Raw genomic sequence first — 22,963 nt, 5'->3', positions numbered from 1 at the left:
GATGGAGGGTGGGGAGATGTGTCCCCCTCCCTCCCACGCTGGAACAGAACGTTTGTCTCTGCGCTGCCCTTATCTCCCCATCCCTCCACTGTCTGATGTGGCATAAATCACAGGAGCACAGCAGTATTTACGATGCACGGCCGTTTATTAATCTCTCCCAGCTGCCTGTGTTTCACTGACACAACACCTTCAGGGCACTGGATCTGCACCATGTGCTCCGGAAAAGGCCTTTCTCTTCTCTCCGTCCAGCAAGCCACAAATAAACCTGATTAAGGGGGATTTTGTGCTCTTTATGGTGAATTTTCACAAACCCACATTTGAAGATCCGAACTGGTTTATGGTATTTATAGTCTACATTACTTGTGTTTTTATTGCAAAACATGATCCCCATCTCCTGTATGTGATGGTTAAAAAAGTAAAAATGTCTGTAAATGATATCACCTGTGTTGACTCTACAAATAGGAAATGGGAGTTTGCCCTTATTAAAAGCTATAATATACTCCAGTATAATAATCTCACTGCTCTAATTTGGGATCCATGGTTTCAATGGCTCTCATACTATCAGCTCCAGGAGGGAAGCATAGTTCAATATATATACAGTACCAGTCAAACGTTTAGACACGCTTACTCATTCAAGGGTTTTTCTTTATTTTTACTATTTTCTACATTGTAGAATAATAGTGAAGACATCAAAACTATGAAATAACACATATGGAATCATGTAGTAACCAAAAAAGTGTTAAACAAATCAAAATATATTTTAGATTTTAGATTCTTCAAAGTAGCCACCCTTTGCCTTCATGACAGCATTGCAGAATTTGCCTCTCACATATATCCAGGCCTACCAACAGGTACCTACTATAATATAGAGTTATTTCCCTGCAAATCCAATTGGATGGTTTAATTCACTCCTCCTCTGACACCTCTCACACTACCATTCCAACTTAGTTCTTTCCTCCCATGGCATGACTCACAACACATTCTGTCTCTTCCTATGCTTTATTGTATTTTTTCTTCCGTCCTTTTCCTTCCCTTCCTTTCCCCTCCCCTCCTTGCCCAGAAATGACAGTGTCAGATTTTGAAACATCTCTCTCTTAGTTGGCACTTCCCTACATTTCCCTCCATCTATCTGTTTCTCTTTTGTGAGGACCACACAGAGGGATGACATGCTAGAGGCACGTCCAGACTGGGTGGCCCAGCTGCACACAAACTGTGGGTGACAGGATCAGCCTTCAACCGGCTATAGAAGTAATGCGTATAGACAGTGTAAAACCAGTCTCTAAGAGACCTAAAGAGGAAAACAACGCTGGCAAATCCGAATAAATGGACATTTAAAAAACCTATTTTGGCACTCTTTTCAGCTGGAGCCACATGCACAAACTCCCATGCACAGGACTCACTAATGGGTTCACACATATTAGGCAAGATGGAAAAAGATAAATAATCAGTCTTCCTTTTCTACCCAGTGTGCTATGTAAGGTTATCATGCAATAATTAAATGGAATATATAATATACGACCAAGGGATTGGAGATGTAGTTACGGTGGATGGCCAACCTATTAGGTTTACTACAGATGTTACAGGAATCATGAAACTAATCATGAAAAAACAATTTAGTAAACTGAAATAAAATAATTAAGAAACCTCTTTCAAAACTAAACTATACTGAAACTAGCTTTGACTCCAAAATAAAATAAAAAAACATTATGTTCAGTTGCAGTTTTTTCTCTTCTAAACTTTTTTTTTCCAATTGTGTTTGCAAGCTTCTGAATCTGGCAGGTAAATTCTGCCAGAAGTAGGTGATGTTTCAAATGGGCATAACTTGTGCATCACTATCACTATCTATCTTTCTAGACAGATGGGTTGCCTCCCACAATGTACCAATGTTTCAGCATACACATCTGTACAAGTACAATACCTGCGTCAGTTGGGACAAAGAGGAAAAGTCAGAACAGTGAAGACCGTCATTGCCTTATCCGGTGACATCACCACCTTATCCGCTTGTTGCCCTAGCATAAACATCCCCGCCGGACACAAAGTAGTAGCTAGCTAGCTAGCAAGATGGAGAATGTGGAGGTTATTTTAATGAGTGCATTTCAAGTGGCTAGTTTGCCTCATCTACCTTCACTAAAACCACAGCAAAGATTTTGCCAGAAAACTGTTTCGAATCGCGACGTTCTGAGATGTCTGCCTACAGGCTACGGAAAGAGTTCGATTTTTCAGGCTTGGCCCGCCTACTCAAACTTATGATTTGGTCTGTCTGAAGAGGACCCTCCCCAGAACAAGTTTTTCTAAATGTCCAAGAGAATCTGACATCCTCCCCAGACCTAATGCTGAAAGCCTGGTTATGGTTCACATCAATACCATCATCCCAGACCCACTGGACCCACTCCAATTCGCATAGTGCCCCAACAGATCCACAGATGACGTAATCTCTATTGCACTCCACACTGCCGTCAACCACCTGGACAAGAGAAATACATATGTCAGAATGCTGTTCATTGACTACAGCTCAGCATTCAACAACATAGTCCCCTCCAAGCTCATCACCAAGCTCAGGACCCTGTGACTGAACCCCTCCCTCTGCAACTGGATCCTGGACTTCCTGATGGACCGCCCCCAGGCGGTGAGGGTAAGCAGCAACACATCCGCTATGCTGACCATCAACACGTGGGCCCCTCAGGGGTGTGTGCTTAGTCCCCTCCTGTACTCTATGTTCACCCACGACTGCATGGCCGCACATGACTCTAACACCATCATCAAGTTTGCTGATGACACGATGGTAGTAGGACTGATCACCGACAATGATGAGGCAACATATAGGGAGGTGGTCAGAAACTTGTCAGTGTGGTGCCAGGACAACAACCTCTACCTCAATGTCAGCAAGACAAGGGAGCTGATCGTGGACTACAGGAAGCGGAGGGGCGAGCACGGCCCTATCCCCATTGATCGGGCTGCAGTGGAGCGGGTCGAGAGCTTCAAGTTCCTCGGTGTCCACATCACTAAGGAATTAACATGGTCCACACATACCCATACCCACACACTCACAGATACTTACACTCACACGCACACACACACACTACATACACCCACACACAAATAACATGCGCATACATGTATACTGACGCCACATACACTTACACTCACTCACTCACTCACTCACTCACACACACACACACACAAATGAGAAATATCTCATTCATATAAGTATTCACACCCCTGAGTCAATGCATGTTAGAATTACCTTTGGCAGTGATTACAGCCATCTTTCTGGGTAAGTCTCTAAGAGCTTAGCACACCTGGATTGTACAATATTTGCACATTATTAAAAATAAAATATTCATGATTTTCATGATTTTCATGTCTTGCCATAGATTCTCAAGCTGGTTTAAGTCAAAACTGTAACTAGGCCATTCAGGAACATGCAACGTTGTCTTGGTAAGCAACTCCACTGTATATTTGGTCTTGTGGTTTAGGTTTTTGTCCTGGTGAAAGATGAATTTGTCTCCCAGTGTCTGTTGGAAAGCAAACTGAACCAGGTTTTTTTATCCTAAAAAACTCCCTAGTCCTTGTCGATGACAAGCATACCCATAACATGATGCAGCCACCACCATGCTTGAAATTATGTAGTGGTACTCAGTGATGTGTTGTGTTGGATTTGCCCCAAACATAACACTTTGTATTCAGGACATAAAGTAAAACATTTTGCCAAATGTTTTGCAGTTTTACTTTAGTGCTTTGCAAACAGGATACATGTTTTGGAATATTTTTATTTTATACAAGCTTCCTTCTTTTCACTCTGTAATTTATGTTAGTATTGTGGAGTAGCTACAATGTTGTTGATCCATCCTCAGTTTTCTCCTACCACTGTTTTAAAGTCACCATTGGCCTCATGATGAAATCCCTGAGCGGTTTCCTTCCTCTCCGGCAACTGAGTTAAGAAGGGCGCCAATATCTTTGAAATGACTGGGTGTATTGATACACCAACTAAAGTGTAGTTAATAACTTCACCATGCACAAAGGGATATTCAGCTTGTTTTTTACCCTTCTCCCTCGTCTTTGTGGTTGAATTTGTTTTTGAAACTCACTGCTCAACTGAGGGACCTTATAGATAATTGGATGTGTGGTGTGTACAGAGATGAGGTGGTCATTAAAAAATAATGTTAAACACTATTATTGGACACAGAGTCAGTCCATGCAACTTATTATGTGACTTGTAAAGCTAATATTTACTCCTGAAATTATTTAAGCTTGCCATAACAAAGGGGTTGAATACTTATTGACTCAAGGCATTTCAGCTGTTCATTTTTTATTAATTTGTAAAAATGTCTAAAAACATAATTCCACTTTGACATTATGGGGTATTGTGTGTAGGGCAGTGACATAAACTCTAAATTTAATCCATTTTAAATTCAGGCTGTAACACAACAAAATGTAGAAGAAGTCAAGGGGTGTGAATACTTTCTGAAGGCACTGTATCTATCCTGTTGCCTAGTCACTTTACCCCCTCTTATATGTACGTATAGTTGAAGTCTGAAGTTTACATACACTTAGGTTGGAGTCATTAGGTTGGAGTTTTTCAACCACTCCAAAAATGTCTTGTTAACAAACTATAGTTTTGGCAAGTCGGTTAAGACATCTACTTTGTGCATGACACAAGTATTGTTTACAGACAGATTATTTCACTTATAATTCACTGTATCACAATTCCAGTGGGTCAGAAGTTTACATATACTAAATTGACTGTGTCTTTAAACAGCATGGAAAATTCCAGAAAATGATGTCATGGCTTTAGAAGCTTCTGATAGGCTAATTGACGTCCTTTGAGTCAATTGGAGGTGTACCTGTGGATGTATTTCAAGGGCTACCTTCAAACTCAGTGCCTCTTTGCTTGACATCATGGGAAAATCAAAAGAAATCAGCCAAGACCTCAGAAAAACTATTGTAGACCTCCACAAGTCTGGTTCATCCTTGGGAGCAATTTCCAAACGCCTGAAGGTACCACGTTCATCTGTACAAACAATAGTAAGCAAGTATAAACACCATGGGACCACGCAGCCGTCATACCGCTCAGGAAGGAGACGTGTTCTGTCTCCTAGAGCTGAACGTACTTTGGTGCGAAAAGTGCAAATCAATCCCAGAACAACAGGACTTTGTGAAGATGCTGAAGGAAACAGGTACAAAAGTATCTATATCCACAGTAAAACGAGTCCTATATTGACATAACCTGAAAGGCCGCTCAGCAAGGAAGAAGCCACTGCTCCAAAACCGCCATAAAAAAGCCAGACTACGGTTTGCAACTGCACATGGGGACAAAGATTGTACATTTTGGAGAAATGTCCTCTCGTCTGATGAAACAAAAATAGGACTGTTTGGCCATAATGACCATCTTTATGTTTGGAGGAAAAAGGGGGAGGCTTGCAAGCCAAAGAACACCATCCCAACCGTGAAGCATGGGGGTGGCAGCATCATGTTGTGGGGGTGGTTTGCTGCAGGAGGGACCAGTGCACTTCACAAAATAGATGGCATCATGAGGCAGGAAAATGATGTGGCTATATTGAAGCAACATCTCAAGACATCAGTCAGGAAGTTAAATCTTGGTCACAAATGGGTCTTCCAAATGGAAAAAAACACCAAGCATACTTCCAAAATTGTGGCAAAAAGGCTTAAGGACAACAAAGTCAAGGTGTTGGAGTGACCATCACAAAGCCCTGACCTCAATCCTATAGAAAATGTGTGGGCAGAACTGAAAAAGTGTGTGCGAGCAAGGAGGCCTACAAACCTGACTCAGTTACACCAGCTCTGTAAGGAGGCTCATTGCCAAAATTCACCCATCTTATTGTGGGAAGCTTGCGGAAGGCTACCTGAAATGTTTGACCCAAGTTAAACAATTTAAAGGCAATGCTACCAAATACTAATTGAGTGTATGTAAACTTCTGACCCACTGGGAATGTGATGAAAGAAATAAAAGCAGAAATAAATCATTCTCTCTACTATTATTCTGATATTTCACATTCTTAAAATAAAGTGGTGATCCTAACTGACCTAAGACAGGGAATTTCTACTAGGATTAAATATCAGGAATTGTGAAAAACTGAGTTTAAATGTATTTGGTTAAGGTGTATGTAAACTTCCGACTTCAACTGTAACTACCGCTATTAACTCATACCCCTGCACATCGACTGCACATCGGTACTGGTACTCCATGTATGTAGCCATGTTATTATTTACTTGTTATTGTTCTTTGTTATCCACTGTGTATTTATTCCTTGTGTTACTATTTCAATTTTTATTTTCTATTTTCTATCTTTATCTTTAACTCTACATTGTTGGAAAATGACCCATTAGTAAGCATTTCAGAAGCAAGATGAAAAACCAGTGGAGAAAAATGTCTATTGTAAAGTGATTAAAAAATATATATAATGAACGTACCAAAATAAAAAGGCAATTTCCCAATAGTGGGAGAGGATGCTTTTTTACAAAGCATGTGACAAATAACATTTTATTTTATTTATTTGTTGCTCTAGGTTTGGGATTTCCAAGACTAATTGATAACACTAGCTAACAGGAGACTGCTAGCTATCACTTGCTAACGGGAGACTACTAGCTATCACTAGCTAACAGGAGACTGCTAGCTATCACTAGCTAACGGGAGACTGCTAGCTATCACTAGCTAACGGGAGACTGCTAGCTATCACTAGCTAACGGGAGACTGCTAGCTATCACTAGCTAACGGGAGACTACTAGCTATCACTAGCTAACGGGAGACTGCTAGCTATCACTAGCTAACGGGAGACTGCTAGCTATCACTAGCTAACGGGAGACTGCTAGCTATCACTAGCTAACGGGAGACTGCTAGCTATCACTAGCTAACGGGAGACTACTAGCTATCACTAGCTAACGGGAGACTGCTAGCTATCACTAGCTAACGGGAGACTGCTAGCTATCACTAGCTAACGGGAGACTGCTAGCTATCACTAGCTAACGGGAGACTGCTAGCTATCACTAGCTAACAGGAGACTGCTAGCTATCACTAGCTAACAGGAGACTGCTAGCTATCACTAGCTAACAGGAGACTACTAGCTATCACTAGCTAACGGGAGACTGCTAGCTATCACTAGCTAACAGGAGACTGCTAGCTATCACTAGCTAACAGGAGACTACTAGCTATCACTAGCTAACGGGAGACTACTAGCTATCACTAGCTAACAGGAGACTGCCAGCTATCACTAGCTAACAGGAGACTGCCAGCTATCACTAGCTAACAGGGAATAAATAGATCCTACAACACATATAAGGTTCCTAGCCTCCAATGCTTAGGCTACTTTATGTCCCTAACACTAAAACTGACACTGAATAATATAGAAATAAATTATAAATGTTTTTATCAAACAAAAACTGAATAAAAACTAGTAAATCAAGTCAGAAAACTAGCTGAAACTGAATTGAATTCCCCCCCAAAATCTAAAACAAATGGAAATAAAAACTAACATAAAGACACAAAACTATAATAACCTTGATCATTACATTATCGATAAGAAGTGACCACAGTGCATCATGGAAATATGTTCATCCCTTCAGCCCCGTTCTCCTCCTCCATTATTAGGAAGGGGAGGCTCTGTCATACTCTGGACAGGATTTGTAAAAAGACCCAATGTTCACAATTCCCCTCCGTTAAACAATGTTTTCAAAGCAGTTTAAATGTTGCATGATTTGTATCAAGGCGAAGTTGTGAAAGAAAACATTCCTCAATAAAGACTTGGAGCTCAGCTGTCTCCATGATACAATGATAAAAAAGTATCATATTTTTATTGTTTATATTTCCAGTCCAAAATATTTAATTTGATGTCTGTTGCCTGTATTGAGGCTTACTGACAGGGCTTGGGAACTCTCAGCACAGTGAGGCCTCTCCACTGAAGTTCAAAGAGGACTGTGAGAGTCACAACAGCCAAGGTGTTCTTACTGGACAGGGGGCAATTAGTTGCCCCTCCTGATAATCACCTTGTAGCATTTAGCACACACTTAACAACACAAATGGCACACAGTGTAGAAGGTGTGTGTGTGTGTGTGTGTGTGTGTGTGTGTGTGTGTGTGTGTGTGTGTGTGTGTGTGTGTGTGTGTGTGTGTGTGTGTGTGTGTGTGTGTGTGTGTGTGTGTGTGTGTGTGTGTGCGTGCATGCGCTGGGTGTGCACTTGTGCATGTGATACAGAGAGAGGGGGTTGATTGCTCTGTCCAGTAGTAGAGAGATGTGCTGGGCTTCGTCAAAGGAGAGTGCCTGCAGAGGGAAGAGATCAGTTGTCATCACTAACCAAGACTCTCCATCCCAGTGGTTGGAGGGATGGGACATTCTAGCACTCGCTGAAGAATGGCCACAGCCAGCGACTGTTTATTTTTTTTCTCTATCTTGTCTTGGCCACCTTTCCAAATGAGGATCTGCTGTTGTAAACTTAGCTTTTGCCCTCCTCCTCTCATCGGTTGTCAGAGATGGGAAATCAGAGGTAATGTTATTTTGGGGGGATGAGAGAATGAAAAACACTGTCAAATCCAATTTCCTCTGGTTTTTATAGCTTTGCAGCTGTATTTTCTGGGGGGGAAATGGTTGAAGGACAGCGCCGTAAATCATAAGTCCCGAATATATAAACAGCTTTGATGTAAAATTCCATTAAGTTGCCAGAATATTGCCATAACATTCAAATCCAATCTACTCAATCTAAATCCCTTGCTACAGTATATCTGTCCAACACTGCATCTCCTTTTTGTTTCACAACTATTTTAATGTTAAGAGTAAGACTTGGAAGTAAAAGATATACAGTAATTACGAAACTATGTAAGTCAGACAGGCGTGCAGATAGATACGAAGGAGGGATAAATTGTCACTGATGTTGGGATAGACGGACCAAGGCGCAGCGTGATTCGAGTTCCACATCTTTTATTAGTGAAACTTAAACAAAACAATAAACAAACAACGATCGTGAAGTAACAGCGCGCACATCAGCACTCAACAAAACAATATCCCACAACCCAGGTGGGAACAATAGAGAACTTAAGTATGATCCCCAATTAGAGACAACGAACATCAGCTGCCACTAATTGGGAACCATACCAAGAGCACTAACATAGAAATGAAAAAACTAGAACACCCCCTAGTCACGCGCTGACCTACAACACCATAGAGAACCAAGGGCTCTCTATGGTCAGGGTGTGACAGTACCCCCCCAAAGGTGCGCAAAACCTGACACCAAATGGGGAGGGTAGGGGGGGTGACTAGTGTCGGTGGCGGCTCCGGTGCGGGTCGCCGCCCACGCCCAGACCCCGGATCCGGCCATGGCGCCGGGCTGAACGGGGTCTGATGACACTGGACTGATGACACACACTTCAGGGCGAGTGCGGGGAGCTGGCACAGGACGTACCGGACTGGGGAAGCGCACTGGAGGCCAGATGCGTGAAACTGGCACAGACTTCACCAGACTGCTGACAGGCTCTTCAGGTCGAATGTTGAGCAGAACACACTTGACCAACATCTCTCTCCTCTCTCTCTCCCCCAACCTCTCCATCGCCTCCCTGGCGGTCTCTGGCCTTTCAGGGCGAGTGCGAGGAGCTGGCACAGATGGCACCGGACTGGTGTCATGCTCTGCAGCATGCCTGCGCTGCAGCATACTCCTCGCCAAAGTCATTCTCCGATATCCCTCCTCACACTGCTCCATCGACTCCCAGGCGGGCTCTGGCTCTCTCCTTGGCTCGGCCGACCACCCCTCGTGCCCCCCCCCCCCCAAAGAATCTTGGGGTTTCTGTGACCGCGGTCCCCGGCGTCGTCGCTGTCCCCCTATGCTCCTTGGCGACTCGCACCAAGGAAGGGTCTCGTGTCCTCCCATGATTTCTTCCCAGGTCCAACTCACTTTTCCTTCCGTTGCACACTGCTTGGTCCTTGTTTGGTGGGATATTCTGTCACGGATGTTGGGATAGATGGACCAAGGCGCAGCGTGAATCGAGTTCCACATCTTTTATTAGTGAAACTTCAACAAAACAATAAACAAACAATGACTGTGAAGTAACAGAGCGCACATCAGCACTCAACAAAACAATATCCCACAACCCAGGTGGGAACAATGGAGAACTTAAGTATGATCCCCAATTAGAGACAACGAACATCAGCTGCCTCTAATTGGGAACCATACCAAGAGCACCAACATAGAAATGAAAAAACTAGAACACCCCCTAGTCACGCCCTGACCTACAACACCATAGAGAACCAAGGGCTCTCTATGGTCAGGGCGTGACGTAAATGGAGCGATAAATGGAGGGATGGTTGAGTGAGTGGATGAGTAAATAGATCTCTTATTCAAAAAGCTATTTGGGAAAAAACAATGAACTGGGAATTGATACAAAAACGTATGTCTATATATTTAAGATGTGTTTGTGTGTGTGTGTATGCCCGGTGTGCATCAAAACAAAACAATACTCCTTAAATATAGAATGGGTGGGGATTTAATGAACACACAAGTGCATCTGCTGTCACTAGGGGGGGAAGAGGCACAATTAGTGGTTTTCAGGCAGCTGTGTGTGTGTTCCCCAAGCACCAGTGGGAGGTCAGGTGGTCAGCTGTGCTCTCCAGTTAAGTGTCACGCCAGCCCAACATCCTCGCTGACGCCATTGTGAGTCACAAAGGCTGTGCGGCTGCAGGGACAAAGAGAAGCCCTTGATCTATTAAGATGTGAATTGTGTTCTCTCCACACTGTGCTGCACGGTAAAGGAAATGAGTTGATCCTCTCGTGCAGACTGTCACTAAGCTTTACAGCGCTAGTAGCTCCTAATTTACAGTTTCAGAATGAGGGAACGTTCAATATCTAAATAACATGTCTGTCCTTGAGTCTCAATGGTATAGGCCAAGCAATGGAGATTCAGCTAGGGTTAGGGCTAGGGTTGAGCCGGGGTTTGGACATGAAGCTAGGGTTAGGGTTAGGTTTGAGCCGGGGTTTGGACATGAAGCTAGGGTTAGGTTTAGGGTTGAGGAGGAGTTTGGACATGAAACTAGGGTTAGGGTTGAGCCAGGGTTGGGAAATGAAGTTATGGTTAGGGTTAGGGTTGAGCTGGGGTTTGGACATGAAGCTAGGGTTAGGGTTAGGGTTGAGCCGGGGTTTGGACATGAAGCTAGGGTTAGGGTTAGGGTTGAGCTGGGGTTTGGACATGAAGCTAGGGTTAGGGTTGAGCCAGGGTTGGGACATGAAGCTAGGGTTAGGGTTAGGGTTGAGCCGGGGTTTGGACATGAAGCTAGGTTTAGGGTTAGGGTTGAGCCGGGGTTTGGACATGAAGCTAGGTTTAGGGTTAGGGTGGAGCTGGGGTTTGGACATGAAGCTAGGGTTAGGGTTGAGCCAGGGTTGGAACATGAAGCTAGGATTAGGGTTATTGTAACAGTAAGGTTCCCACTGGGCAGAGACTTCAGTTCAACGTCTAGTTTTGATTTACATTTGGTCGAGGTGTCAACTAACATGAATTCAACGTGTCTTTGGAAAAAATTCCCTAACGTTGATGACTTTTTGCAAATTCAGTCCGTCTTCCAAGTTGATTCAATGTCATCACATAGATTTTGTATTGTTTTATGACGTGGAAACAGCGTTGATTCAGCCAGTTTTTGTCCAGTGGGTTGGCTCAGGCCCAATTGAACCACTATGTAGAATGCTCAGCTTTTAATACAGCCTCTATAAATGTCTATAGCCATTTTAATTGTAAGTTTAAGTACACTGATAGTTTAATATAGACTCAATAAGAATGTGACTCAACACCCAGCACCATGACAGGTGGGGTACTGCTAGTGCACCCTTGAGCATGGTACTTAAGCTCAATTATCACAACTTAATTCAATTGGTCCAATAAAACTATCCAGCTGCATAAACATGTTACAGAACGGGTGAGATCTAAAACAGAGAGCATCTTTAACTCTCCCTGGATCAGGCCGTCTGCTGTGCCAATCAGTCATTTCACACTGTAATGTAATGATTTAGGAGCTCCCTATTTGTCACGTAGTCCAGTGGCACCACACTGAGCCAACGTGTCGCTTTCTTATGAGTCTATCGACGTGAACGACCACTTTCCCAAATGGCTAGCTGGCCAGCAATTTGCCAACGGAGGGGACAGGGTGGCCCCATTTGGACGGCTGTCTGTCTTTGGGGGGTTTCTGCTTGTCACTTTCCCTGTGCCTGGCTCTGTGTTCAAAGCCAGGGCTTTTAAACCTGTGTGTGACTGTGACAGCAGGAAGGTAGTGCTGTGCTGTGAGAGGGGATGGATGCATGGGGCCGGGTGGCCGGCCAGCTGTGCTCTCTTGTGGTAGCTCCAGGGATAGCCTGCCCTGCCTGGGAGGTGTCACTTCACTGTACATATCTTTGCTGTAAGTCGCCTAAGTCTTTTAAAACAATGAACAATGGTTTTTATGACTTCTGAAACCATACGTTCCTATGACTCAAAGTGAACTCCCTAATTAAGGAAATGACAATGTTACATTGAGCCGTTTTCTTTATTTCCCTGCTTATGTTCTGTTCATGTTTCTTAGAGGCTGTGCATGCAAACGTTTAACTCATGAGATGAGGTCCCGAGATTAACATTCCACAAGTTTTGGGGTTGAGGGGGACATTCCCGTTGACTCCCTCAGTCCTGTGAGATGCATAATTGCTGGCTAAATACCCATCTCTCAGGGGTGGCCAGCCTGCCTTAATGCAGAGGTCTGCTCTGTGTCCATCCGCATTTGCAGCTAGTCTGACACGTACAGTGGCTTTCCTCTGTCTCACAGGACAGGTCCACTGGCTGCCTCATCAAGGCTGATTGCTGGAGACACTCCCTTCCCAGCAGTCATTTCACCTGACGTGAAGCAGACCTGTATCCTGTAGACCCGCACTATGAATCAGGAAGACTGACTGGCTGAACTCATCTCCCCTGGTGAAGCTGGAACCGCATGACTGAGGAAGGAGAAAATGTCTCTGTGGAGAGAAGATATACCGAGGAGTCAAAATAAAACTACCTTGTTTAATGCTAACATTTAACATCCCATCAACATGAAAATGATGGTCATATTTGGTTAAGACGTTGATCAATGATATTTCAACCTTTATTTACCCACTCAAAAAGACAGGCAGAAGTTTGTTGAATTCCATATGTGTTATTACTATGCTTTCAACCATCTAAAGGCTTAAACAAATTCCAATGTTTAGTCAACCAAATTCCTGGTTTAGTTGTCTTATCACTGCGCTATCAACCATTTTAAAAGCACAACAAAGTTCAAATGGGAATACAATGGCAGATAAATTGTATTTATACAACTTAATGTGTTATCACTGTGCTTCATCAAATAGCACAACCAAATTACCTGGATTGTAGTTGAGATTACATTAAAAGTACATATTGCAAGTGATCAATGCTTTTCAAGATTCTGCACAGATTATTACAGCAATTGTGAAGATTTCCACAGACCTACGACCTTTGCGTGCTATCTTGAACATGCACGCTTCTATGATGACATAAGAAGCCATTTATAGTTACAGTAGGCTAACCTCAAAATGTGGCCAGCGATATTGAATTGTGTTTGGTTGTCAACAAATTCCAGTTTGTCTACAAATTAATAATGTATGTGTTGGATTCATGTCTCCATCGCATCCAAGAATCAAAGGTAAAGAATAGGGCTCAAATTAAACTTTATTTAAAGTGGATTTAAAGTTTCCTATTCTTTAACTTTGAAGATGAAGACGTGAATCCAAAATATTGATTATACATTTGTAGACAAACTGGAGTTAAATAAAGCCAGACTAAGTCAGTGGTACAGATGGAACTATCCAAGTAGAAAATACATCTCCTTCAAATGTAATCTAATCAAACTTTAAACACACTTTAAATAAAGTTTGATTCGATTTTGTGGTATTCTTTAACATTGATTTGTTTCTGGTTGAAATGGAGACATGACTCCAACATATTAATGATAAACTTAAAGATTTCATTTGAAATCAACCAAAGCTTGAAGCCATAGGCCAAGATGTACATACAGGTATTTTCTATTTTTAGTTGAACCCTGTGTTGAACCCTGTGTTGAACACTGTGTTGAACCCTGTGTTGAACACTGTGTTGGACCCTGTGTTGGACCCTGTGTTGAACACTGTGTTGGACACTGTGTTGGACACTGTGTTGAACACTGTGTTGAACCCTGTGTTGAACACTGTGTTGGACCCTGTGTTGAACACTGTGTTGGACCCTGTGTTGAACACTGTGTTGAACACTGTGTTGAACCCTGTGTTGAACACTGTGTTGGACCCTGTGTTGAACACTGTGTTGAACACTGATGTCATACCATATCTGTTAGGCCTTGGCTAGATGAGCTAATCTTCAGCTCCTTCATTCGGAAGTGGTGTGGATCTCCCAATCTGCGAGGTATCGCTTCACATGGATGTGCTGATTCTCTATGTAATACTGAATCGCATTCTCAAAAAAACTCTAAATGAATTATTTGTCTTGCCTGTGAAATGACTTTAGCCCTGAGAGCAGCCCTTTGGCCCTCCACGTTTACACAACACCAAGAGTTGGTCTGGCCCAATTCATATAGAAATCATTTCATCAGAAAGAGACAAAAAAAATATGTATTTATGACCCCAACAGCGAGACAGGAATAGGTTCAAGCCCCTTTCCATCTGTGTGCAATCCTAGCGTAATGCTATCATCACCTGTTTCCATGCTTCTTGCTCACATCTGGCTTGCATTAAAAAGAATCACACAAGGTGCATTTTTTTCTGCCTCTTTTTGTGTGCACTTTAGCAGTTGGCTCATATTTCTAAAATAGGCTACAACAACAAATTAAGATCTGAGGCTTGGAGAAAAAAGCACTGATTTCAAACAGCAATTTGCTTTAAATTTCAGAACCAGACTCTCCAGGGGGTTCGATATACTAGACACAGGAGTTTAAGAGCTCACTAAGGTTTATTGCTGTGTGGACTGGAGCCTGGATGCTAAGATAATGGGTTTTTTAATTTATCAAGCTGGCAGAGAATGGGTACAATTTTGTCATAGTTAAATCCATTTGGCTTGTAAATAAACCGGAATTCCCTCTTATGTTTGAATAATTTGAAGGTAGTGCTTCCTCATAAATGATGGTAATATAGTAATTAATAAAAATACAAGGTCCACATCACAGTAGGTAGACTGCCACTATTACAACAGTGCTTAAAATGAATTGTATATCACTTTTTTCTCTTCCCCAGGTCAAATTGAAAGGTTGCAATGTATCACTAGATGTCCAGCCCTAAACACTTCCCCATGAGTACATTAGGAACTACCTGCACTTTATCATAGATACAGTACATGTTGTGTAAATATGATGTAAATATGTAAGTGTCATGTGAGTATGTGAAAGAGATATTGGAGCTGCCTCTGTCATAATAATAGCAGGGATGTAGCCTATATATGTGGGCTGCCAATGTACAGTATGAGAACTCCTGCCCAATGAAATGTTTTTCCCTCGTCCATAACAGACTGGAATCTGTGTATCCGCTCTGCCTCTCCCATGGACACCAGCTGTGCAGCTGGTGCTTGCTGGGAACTGCAGTCAGCCTGCAGTTGTGAGGGATTTTTAACACAATTCTCCCATGTGCATTTAAGGAAGCAGTAATGTCATGCAATTGGGGTCATATTATTATTGTGTGGATCCCGGAGAGTGATGTCAGAGGAAAGAGGAAACTAGCTAACTCCCAAACCAAGAGAGCAAAGGTTACAGTCGAACTGGCAGAGACCCAGATTGACTTAAAAACTTTCCTTTCTCTCTTCCCCCTTTCTTTCCTTAAAAAAGTAAGATGTCCCGGTTTGCTTCCTTTGGCATATCTGATTATGAGCTGTAATTTATTATCATTGAGTAATTGTCGTCACTAGGGGGTTTGAGATAACAGCTTTTCAAAAAGGAACATCCTGTGAAAATGTCCTACATAAATGGAACATTGTAGAGGGATGAAATGGAGACAAATGACTGAATGGATTAAATGAATTTAATTTATACATTAACGTTGGCCGTTCATCATCTCTAATGAAAAATCAACACTTTTCTAGTATATCAAAGGGAAGATCATTTGAGTGTTCCAGATACAGTTGAAGTTGGAAGTTTACATACTTAGGTTGGAGTCATTAAAACTCGTTTTTCAACCACTCCACAAATTTCTTGTTAACAAACTATAGTTTTGGCAAGTTGGTTAGGACATCTACTTTGTGCATGACACAAGTACTTTTTCCAACAATTGTTTACAGACAGATTTATTTCACTTATAATTCACTGTGTCACAATTCCAGTGGGTCAGACGTTTACATACACTAAGATGACTGTGCCTTTAAACAGCATGGAAAATTCCAGAAAATGATGTCATGGCTTTAGAAGCTTCTGATAGGCTAATTGACATCATTTGAGTCAAATGGAGGTGTACCTGTGGATGTATTTCAAGGCCTACCTTCAAACTCAGTGCCTCTTTGCTTGACATCATGGGAAAATCAAAATAAATCAGCCAAGACCTCAGAAAAGAATTGTGGACCTCCACAAGTCTGGTTCATCCTTGGGAGCAATTTTCAAACGCTTGAAGGTACCACATTCATCTGTACAAACAATAGTAAGCAAGTATAAACACCATGGGACCACGCAGCCGTCATACCACTCAGGAAGGAGACGCGTTCTGTCTCCTAGAGATGAATGTACTTTGGTGCGAAAAGTGCAAATCAATCCCAGAACAACAGCAAGACCTTGTGCAGATGCTGGAGGAAACAGGTACAAAAGTATCTATATCCACAGTAAAAAAGTCCTATATCGACATAACCTGAAAGGCCGCTCAGCAAGGAAGAAGCCACTGCTCCAAAACCGCCATAAAAAAGGCAGATTACGGTTTGCAACTGCACATGGGGACAAAGATCATACTTATTGGAGAAATGTCCTCTGGTCTGATGAAACAAAAATAGAACTGTTTGGCCATAATGACCATCGTTATGTTTGGAGGAAAAAGTGGGAGGCTTGCAAGCCAAAGAACACCATCCCAACCATGAAGCATGGGGGTTGCAGCATCATGTTGTGGGGGTGGTTTGCTGCAGGAGGGACTGGTGCACTTCACAAAATAGATGGCATCATGAGGCAGGAAAATGATGTGGCTATATTGAAGCAACATCTCAAGACATCAGTCAGGAAGTTAAAGCTTGGCCGCAAATGCGTCTTCCAAATGGACAATGACACCAAGCATACTTCCAAAGTTGTGGCAAAATGGCTTAGCTTCTTACGGCTGAAATCCCATTAACGGGATCGATATGACAACAGCCAGTGAAAGTGCAGAGCGCCAAATTCAAAACAGCAAAAATCTCAATTAAAATTCCTCAAACATACAAGTATTATACACCATTTTAAAGGTAAGATTCTCATTAATCCAACCACAGTGTCCGATTTCAAAAAGGCTTTACAGCGAAGCACACCAAACGATTATGTTAGGTCAGCACCTAGTCACAAAAAAACATACAGCCATTTTCCAGCCAAAGAGAGGAGTCACAAAAAGCAGAAATAGAGATAAAATGAATCACTAACCTTTGATGATCTTCATCAGATGACACTCATAGGACTTCATGTTACACAATACATGTACGTTTTGTTTGATAAAGTCCATCCTTTATGTCCAAATACCTCCTTTTTGTTCACGCGTTCAGTCGAGTAATCCAAATGCACTGTGCTCGCGCAGTAAGTTCAGACAAAAAGTCAAAGTTATATTACAGTTCGTAGAAACGTCAAACGATATATAGAATCAATCTTTGGGATGTTTTTATCATAAATCTTCCATAATATTCCAACCAGACAATTCCTTTGTCTTCAGAAAGGAAAAGGAACACACCTAACTCTCATGGGAGCACGCGCAATTGAGCTCATGTCATTTTCTCAGTCATCTGACTCCATATGCTCTTATTCTCTCCCCATGCACAGTAGAAGCATGAAACAACGTTCTAAGGACTGTTGACATCTAGTGGAAGCCTTAGGGAGTCCAAAATGACCCCACAGACACTGTATACTGGATAGGCAATCACTTGAAAAACTACAAACCTCAGATTTCCACACTTCCTGGTTGGATTCTTTCTCAGGTTTTTGCCTGCCATATGAGTTCTGTTAAACTCACAGACATCATTCAAACAGTTTTAGAAACTTTAGAGTGTTTCCTATCCAATAATAATATGCATATCTAATAATATGCATATCTTAGCTTCTGGGCCTGAGTAGCAGGCAGTTTACTCTGGGCACCTTCTTCATCCAAGCTACTCAATAAAGTCAAGGTATTGGAGTGGCCATCACAAAGCCCTGACCTCAACCCTATAGAACATTTGTGGGCAGAACTGAAAAAGTGTGTGCAAGCAAGGAAGTCTACAAACCTGATTCAGTTACACCAGCTCTGTCAGGAGGAATGGGCCAAAATTCACCCAACTTATTGTGGGAAGCTTGTGGAAGGCTACCCGAAACATTTGACCCAAGTTAAACAACGTAAAGGCAATGCTACCAAATACTAATTGAGTGTATGTAAACTTCTGACCCACTGGGAATGTGATGAAAGAAATAAAAGCTGAAATAAATCATTCTCTTTACTATTATTCTGACATTTCAAATTCTTAAAATAAAGTGGTGATCCTATCTGGCCTAAGAAAGGGAATTTTTGCTAGGATTAAATATCAGGAATTGTGAAAAACTGAGTTTAAATGTATTTGGCTAAGGTGTATGTAAACTTCCGATTTCAAATGTATATACCAATATGAGTGTCCTGAAATGAAAAACCAAAGCTGAGATGGTACGTTTGCCTATATCTTTGTTGTCTACAGTGCACATTTCCTTGTACTTGTAGGAGCAGTGATTTAAGCCTACTGTATGAGAACACTTTGATCTTACACCATGTACAAAACATTACAGCAGAAACATGAACCATGGAAGAGGATAAAATGTGCTCTTACAGTGTGTCAAATCAGCTAGTAAAATGGTCACATTTCAATCTAACCAAACTTAATCTCCACTGCTGTCCAGTGGCATGTCAATAGAATCCACAGATGAGGAATCAAAACCTCCGTTCCAGGTGCTCAATGCTGCCATAATTTACAGTTGCTTTGCTACCTGTCGTGGTCGCTTAGATTAGAAAAGCAGCTGCGGTAGGGAAGCAGCTTACCAGTGGTGGTATTAGGCAAACTGTTTATGTTGGAGGGAGTTGGAGAACACACACAGGTCTTGTGGTTTCTGCCAGCACAAGTTCCATCTGTTATCTTTGGATTAACTAGGCTACCCTGTGAGCGTTTAGCCAAGAGGGAGACTTGATAATAATAAAGTGTGTGTAGACCTAGTTTACACCCTATCTCTGATCATTCTTCCCCTCTACTCAGGAACTAATTTGACCTAGAACACCAGGTGAGTACAAGTACCTGCCAGATAGAAACAGAATTAGTGTTTCAGCCCTCCAGGACTGTAATTGAATTGCCCTGCCCTATTTATTTGAGTGATGAAGTCAGCATTGGCACGCCTGTGTGATGAACCAGGGTCAGACCCCCATAACCAGCTGGATGATTAGTCTACATCCCTACAAACCAAAATGGGGAGGGGGGGGGCAGGACAGGACCAACCTGAGTTTGAGAAATCCTGTAACTGTTAGAGCATCATGAAATGATGAAACCTTTCATCAGTTTGTTCTGGAGTCATCAATGGCCTTATAAGATTATGGAAACTTTTTCAACAATTGAAATGAGTCACCATATGCCTAATTATGTAATTACATATAATCTATCATATCATTGGCACAAGGTAATGCAGTTTCTTATGCCAAATAAAAAAATAACTTTATTGCAATTATTTAAAGGCCTAGTGCAATAAAAAAAAATCTGTTTCTCCTGTGTTTTATAACGTATTGCACAACAGCTGATGAAACTACAGTAACACTGTAAACGTGTGGGAAAAAATATTATTTCTTGATAGTTGCTGGTTGAAAATACAATCTACACAGGACATTCTAATCAGCAGGTTTGCATGGGCGGGAGTTTCGGCTTTCCATGGTAACATCGGTTTATAGACCAATAAAAAATAGAGTTCTAAACCTTTCTCCCAATAACAGCTAGTTTTCATTTCCCCCTCCCCATTCAAACCACCCCCAGACAGTCTTAGCAAAATTCTTGCTTGAGAAATAGGTTTTTGCTCAAAAAAACATTTTTGACAATTTTAATGGAAATCTATTACAGTAAGGTACTTAATTGTTAACCAAAAATGATTTAATATTGATGTAAAAATGGCTGCTTTGAGCCTTTAATGAGCATGATGGCCAATGACGAATGTACTGGTCAAATTACCAAATGCATAAAGAAAATGTAAACTGTTAGTAGAGATAGATATGTTTAATTTTCCCTCTGTCATGGGGTTGATGTTACATTTAATTGCTATGGTATTAGGCCAGGCCTGATCTGTATTGAGACCCAAGGAAGGCAGTGGTATAGAAATAGGTGTCTCCCCCTAGAGGGACAAAGTGGTAAAGTCCCTTCTGATCTCTGTCCATTAGGTGTCAACTTCTCTGTCCCATCGCTATGGACAAGAAAGTGCTCCAGCTCAGGCATGGGTAAGGTCTCCTCTAAGCTTAATGAAGATAAATGACAACATTTAAGACTGCAATGTCACATTCTCATTTAGGTTCTTACGGCTTAAATGACACATTGCATTCGTCTCAGAATCTATTTGGCAAACCACACAAATGATCCATAGATCATTTAAGTAATTTCATTCTTTGGAAAGTATGTCTCGTTGGTTGAATTTAAGAGTTTTCACAGCAATATTGAATCCTTCACCCTATTCAATATATGTTAAGGTTATATGCAAATGGTTTTCATAAATCAGTTTAAGGAGCAAAGGGTAATGGTTAGTGAATGATACTTATCAGACACCATAAGTGCTATTTCCAATAAATACACAGAGCGGTTCATTCATATGGGGATTCAGGTCCTGATGGATATAGGATCATCACCTTGGAGTGATTCCAAGACAGCGCTTAAATCAACCTGTACATGGTCTGTCCCATAAAGGCTTGACCAATCTTTGAGGATAACACATCTTAATGGAAAATGTATTTTATGTTACATATTAGACTTCTGGTGTCACTGATTCATTCATCACGAAGATCTATTCTTGACAAGGTATCACAGTGCCGTCTCAGTTTTAAGCAAGCTTTTAGTGTTTTTTTTTTGTTGCTTTTACAAATTTGTAAAAAAAAAGGGTTGTTCTAAACATGTACAGTTAAAGTCGGAAGTTTACATACACCTTAGCCAAATACATTTAAACTCAGTTTTTCACAATTCCAGACATTTAATCAGAGTAAAAATTCCCTGTCTTAGGTCAGTTAGGATCACCACTTTATTTTAAGAATGTGAAATGTCAGAATAATAGTAGAGAGAATGATTTATTTCAGCTTTTATTTCTTTCATCACATTCCTAGTCGGTCAGAAGTTTACATACACTCAATTAGTATTTGGTAGCATTGCCTTTAAAATTGTTTAACGGGTCAAACATTTCAGGTAGCCTTCCACAAGCTTCCCACAATAAGTTGGGTGAATTTTGGCCCATTCCTCCTGACAAAGCTGGTGTAACTGAGTCAGGTTTGTAGGCCTCCTTGCTCGCACACACTTTTTCAGTTCTGCCCACAAATGTTCTATAAAATTGAGGTCAGGACTTGTGATGGCCACTCCAATACCTTGACTTTGTTGTCCTTAAGCCATTTTGCCACAACTTCGGAAGTATGCTTGGTGTCATTGTCCATTTGGAAGACACATTTGCGACCAAGCTTTAACTTTCTGACTGATGTCTTGAGATGTTGCTTCAATATATCCACATCATTTTCCTGCCTCATGGTGCAATCTATTTTGTGAAGTGCACTGGTCCCTCCTGCAGCAAAGCACCCCCACAACATGATGCTGCCATCCCCGTGCTTCAAGGTTGGGATGGTGTTCTTCGGCTTGCAAGCCTCCCCCTTTTTCCTCCAAACATAACGATGGTCATTATGGCCAAACAGTTCTATTTTTGTTTCATCAGACCAGAGGACATTTCTCCAAAAAGTACGATCTTTGTCCCCATGTGCAGTTGCAAACCGTAGTCTGGCTTTTTTATGGCGGTTTTGGAGCAGTGGCTTCTTCCTTGCTGAGCGGCCTTTCATGTTATGTCAATATAGGACTTGTTTTACTGTGGATATAGATAGTTTTGTACCTGTTTCCTCCAGCATCTTCACAAGGTCCTTTGCTGTTGCGCTGGGATTGATTTGCACTTTTCGCACCAAAGTACGTTCATCTCTAGGAGACAGAACACGTCTCCTTCCTGAGCGGTATGACGGCTGCGTGGTCCCATGGTGTTTATACTTGCTTACTATTGTTTGTACAGATGAATGTGGTACCTTCAAGCGTTTGGAAATTGCTCCCAAGGATGAACCAGACTTGTGGAGGTCTACAATTTTTTTCTGAGGTCTTGGCTGATATCTTTTGATTTTCCCATGATGTCAAGCAAAGAGGCACTGTGTTTGAAGGTATGCCTTGAAATACATCCACAGGCACACCTCCAATTGACTCAAATTATGTCAATTAGCCTATCAGAAGCTTCTAAAGCCATGACATCATTTTCTGTAATTTTCCAGGCTTGTTTAAAGGCACAGTCATCATCTGGAATTGTGACACAGTGAATTATAAGTGAAATAATCTGTCTGTTAACAATTGTTGGAAAAATTACTTGTGTCATGCACAAAGTAGATGTCCTAACCGACTTGCCAAAACTATAGTCTGTTAACAAGAAATTTGTGGAGTGGTTGAAAAACGAGTTTTAATGACTCCAACCTAAGTGTATGTAAAGTTCCGACTTCAACTGTATATGCTTTCTATTGTAGGTTTGTGGGGCGTTGTTGCCTCTATTTTGATGTTTTGGTATGTTTTTACAGTGCAC

This window comes from Salmo salar, chromosome ssa26, assembly GCF_905237065.1.
Source record: "Salmo salar chromosome ssa26, Ssal_v3.1, whole genome shotgun sequence".
In the NCBI taxonomy this organism is placed as follows: domain Eukaryota; kingdom Metazoa; phylum Chordata; class Actinopteri; order Salmoniformes; family Salmonidae; genus Salmo; species Salmo salar.
The sequence above is the reverse complement of the archived record's forward strand: the minus strand, read 5'-3'. Positions refer to the sequence as shown.